Source organism: Pundamilia nyererei, unplaced genomic scaffold, assembly GCF_000239375.1.
Source record: "Pundamilia nyererei isolate P.nyererei 1_Seehausen unplaced genomic scaffold, PunNye1.0 scaffold00077, whole genome shotgun sequence".
Taxonomy (NCBI): Eukaryota; Metazoa; Chordata; class Actinopteri; order Cichliformes; family Cichlidae; genus Pundamilia; species Pundamilia nyererei.
The window spans coordinates 1,101,229-1,105,898 of NW_005187478.1; the positions used below are offsets into that span (position 1 = coordinate 1,101,229).

At 36.3% G+C, this 4,670-nt stretch overlaps 1 protein-coding gene across 1 annotated transcript in view; it reads right to left on the reverse strand.

The window, feature by feature from the left end:
• Positions 1-4,670, reverse strand: part of astn1 (astrotactin 1) — a 466,944-nt gene that overhangs the window by 242,510 nt on the left and 219,764 nt on the right. The window lies entirely within an intron of this gene.

Genomic DNA, 4,670 nt, shown 5'->3' on the forward strand with positions numbered 1-4,670 from the left:
TATCATTCCAGTCTGTACTGGTTTTGTTCTTAAGTCCTCTAACCATGTCATAAATCTCTTTCTCTTCCACTGCTCTTAAAAACATTGAGCTACTATTCCTTTCAATATTTTCACCAGTGTCCCTTTCTATTCCATCAACCTTTATTTCTTCTGCCAGTTTTGGCCCTATGTTTACGAAGAATTCATTAAAGCCATTTACTATCTCTTCCATGTTATTAGTACTTCTTGTCCCTTCTATAAAGTACCCAGGGTAATCATTATTCCTTGATTCATTTTTGATTATTCTGTTTAATACATTCCATATATCTCTTGTGTTATCTTTATTGTGTTCTAACCTTTTAATGTAATACTCTCTTTTACAGGATCTCATTATATTAGTTAATTTATTTTTGTAAGTTAGTAGAGTATGTTATAAATAGTTCGTTTATACCCACTGTAAAGCCAAAATGTCATTTTTACCTCGCAGTAGTTTCCACAACTTAATAAATGTAATTTCTTGTGTTTTGGTTTCTGTGCTGTTGCCAAATTAAAAAAAAAGTATGATTTCATGTATCAATATTCAGAAAAGTATCTTTTTGTTAACTTCAAAGCATGAACAACTCATGACTTCACAACTCACTAGAATCAGCAAAATCCTTTCTGCTCAACTGACACATAATCCCCCATTTCAAGAAAGGAGCTAGAATCCACACACTGAGAGTCCTCTCAAGGTTCTTTCATATTGATGATGTTTTGACATCTCAGTATGTAATATACTCTGAAATGAATCAAAGGCACACAAAGTGGAGGCAGTAAAATGGAGGGTGGAGTGGGGTGGAAAGCAAAAAGATAATCTGTCAGGGATTTACACTATGAGAAGCTCTCTCCTGGATGCTAAATGTCGCAAAGCTAATGCCAGTCTCCGATGGGAAAAGTGGAGGATTAGCCACATCTGCACTATGGGAAGAGACGACAACAAAATGCTGTTGTTGAGAATTCAATGAAGCAGCAGTCTGTATCACCCGCTTATGTAAATTTGACACAAATTCGTACGCCTGCAACATGATGTTTGCCCTAAAGATGACAGCAGCTTGTTGTGTTCAATTAGAAAAGTGTTGTTTATCGGAAAATGTGCCGTTTCTCAGCTGAGATGATCAAAAGTCGTTGCTTTTGTTTTAATTATGTCTACTGAGAAAAGTAAGAAACAGATCTTGGCAGCTTTCTGCATTCAAACAGCGCAAAGGCTAAAAGGCCAAATGCTAGTATGACTCGTGAGCTGCAGATATTCTAAACACATCTTATGTTAAGACTCTCTTTAGATCAAAACTCTTCATATCCAGCATATCTTAGCAGAAGGTTCGTGGCCGTCTCTAGTAACTCTAAATATTATGCTAGTTATTATTAGGCTTCATGTGACAGAATAAAAATGCCAACTTTGTTCAGTTTGCTTTTAACTAGGGCTGCCACAAACGATTATTTTGATAGTCACTAGTCACCGATTATTTTTGCGATTAGTCCACTAATCAGATCAGACGTAAAAGGTATAGATTATTGCACCAGCAGCATCTGCTCTTATATAACTATCATTAGCTTACAGCTTGAAGTGTTTGTGCTAACTAACAATAAAGACAAGATGATAGTTTATTACATTTTAATGAAATTTGCAGATTGTTTCGGTGAAGTTTAATAAACTCCTTGCTATCTAAAATATAACAGGACACCGGAGTAAATTCTCGAGCATCTCACACTTCTGATGATCAGCTGTCTGCTTGACGTTTATTCAGCTGTGTAAAAACTATAACTTTAATCTCAGCCAAACCGATTTACTCAGGAACAAATAAAACACTGAAAAAAGCCAAACAATAACATTTTTAAGTTATCTAAGTGACTTATATATGTTTAACCTGAGTAACAAAAGACGGCGGTGGGTTTGAAATGATTTGCCGGGAGTCTGGTGTTCTCAGAGGCTCTAGTTAGCCTAGCCCCCAGCTCACTATCGAGCTAGTGGGTAACAGACGTCTCCGAAAACGTCGGAGCTCTATTGAAAATATGCGGTGTCTTGATAAACTGAGCAGATATTTGAGGTTTACACAGCTACATTCTCGCCTGAAAATATGTTAAACGTTTATTTTGTGACCCAGAAAGAATAATAAGAGTAATATTAAAACTAACTAGCTGCCGCCATTGTTGGAAACTGAGCTGGGCTGCGCTATGAATTCTGGGACACAGCTACTTCTTCTTCTTCGGGGTTTAACGGCAGCTGGCATCCTTGTACATGCAGTGCTGCCATCTTCTGTTTCAGTCCGTTATTACACTCTTAAATCCTATACTCATTCCTGCGTCCTTTGTGATCTTACAAAGCTTCAAACGATGCGTTGACTATTAAATCAGTCGTCGACGATTTTGATAGTCGACTAATCGTGACTAGTCGACTAATCGTGGCAGCCCTACTTTTAATCTCTGTATATAAAGCTTTGTGGTTTCCATTTGTAGATCATCACTGACCACTGATATTTGAAGACACTTTAGTTACATGCATATGAAGAGATGATCTGATGATGATAGCAACCCAGCATCAGCGTGGTTCAAAATATTAGCAGGTCCAAATCTAGTCAAGTATAACATTCAAGTCGTCTTAATTGCTCAATATTTTAAAACTAATTAGCCTGTGACAACCTCCTCCATCATCATCTCATTCTCCTCCTCCGTCATCTTCGCCTCATTCATATCCATTTCCTATTAATCTAAGGGACAACTTACACTATGTTGCTCTGTCAGTTAACCACCATGAAAGAATCACCTCACATGAAGAAATACATCCACATTCATTCATCTGTTCCATAAACCTTACACTGATGTTTTTTCCCAGACACAGCCAGACCAACTCTTTCCAAAGATGCAGCCTGTTTAATCAGCTGACTTTGTCCAGACCAGCATGATGCTGATGGATTGTGTACTTGCATGTTTAGTTTCAGGCTAGATTTGGGTTGCTCTGCTGTAACCAAGAAAATGTATTTCATTGATTTCTAAAGAACTAAGTGAGGAAAAGAGGCGAGTGCGTATTGAATCACATATGAACAGGGACTGAAAGTAGTACACAAAAAAGTTTAAAAAGCTGGTCTGATTAGTTTTTATTGGATTTGTATTATTTTTTATATGTGGAAGTTATTATTAATTGCATTACAATGAAATGTCAAAGCCTCATCAGAGTTATTCAAGAGTCTCTTTTCTTTTTAATTCAAAACATCTTCATGCTATGTTCAAAATTTACACCAACTTCATCTAATCCAATAAAAGAACACCACACTATTCATGACCAAGCTTTCTATGACTGATGTTGAGCATCAGTATCATGGGATATTTACATAAGAACTAGCACCCTGGATGGTTTTCTAACTGTTTTATGGAGAAATCTTAAAAACATTTTGGGTATACTTTAAAGGATTGTTGCATAGCTTGGTGAAAAGCCTCATTTCTAGCCTTAGCCTGCGTGACTGAGGCCATAACACAAGTAGAGTTAGATGATTATTATTAGAAAATAAACTGAGAGAAGGAATCTTGACCCTAACATTGAAATTTATTTATATATAAAAATTGTTTTGGACAGTCACCTATCCCACGTGGTTATATGACTTTTTAAAAGTTGACCATAAAGTACTTTATTTAAATGATTTATATTGAATTAAGAGAAAATGCATACAATGTCCAGGGCTCCAGTATTTGTTTCTGTCAATGTCATTAAATCAGCAGTGTTTTTCTATGATACAATCCATGTTAAATCAGCCTGTTCCTGTACTCAATAATTCAGAAGGCTTGTAAAAAAGCTGAAAAAAATAATGTGACTAAAAAGGACCAAATTTAAACCCATCTCTACTTACTTTGAGGGCTTGTAACTCGTGCAGTTTTTATTGTGTGAAAGTAACATTTTCGATGGATTAATTTGATATGTTACAACTAAATAAATAATAGAAAACAATCAGCTGATTCCAAGGAGTCACTAATTAATTGCAAATGTGTAATTCTTACATGCAGTTCCAATAAACAACATCACACTGTACTGTGTCGTTGTAGATGAGAACGGTAAATATTCTGAATTATTAAACGTCGTCAAGCCAAAACTTACGCTTGAAACAACAAACTGTTGTACATTCAGTGTTTTAATGGTTTGTTTGTTTGCGTGGTTTCCGTGCTGTAAATCTATCACTGCACACAATTCAATGTGCAGATGATAACAATAAAATGACACAGACAAGCACCAGTATTAAGACATAGAGTCTAACTTGTGCTACTGTATAATTCATTGTATTCTAAACTGTTTCTGCAACTAGTAGTTAAGAACAGTAAAATGTGAAAGATGTACAAGAAAAACACACTGCAGACGACCCCGAGGTTCAAGAGTGGATTAGCCTTTGATGCCGGTGAGTTAGTACAGCAATAACCCAGGGTGCACGTGGAAGTGAACACATAGGAAGTGCCTTATTACAGATTAAGATGGTTTCCCCTGCACTGAGAGACACTGATAGGATAGTTGTGACTGTATTACAGCTTATGAGCATATCTGTTTTGGAGACTTGCAGAAACTACTTAAAGACGCTGTTCCAAGGCGTCTGTTATATAACAATTTTCATCATAAAAAATAAACTAGAATGACACACACACACACACACACACACACACACACACACACACAC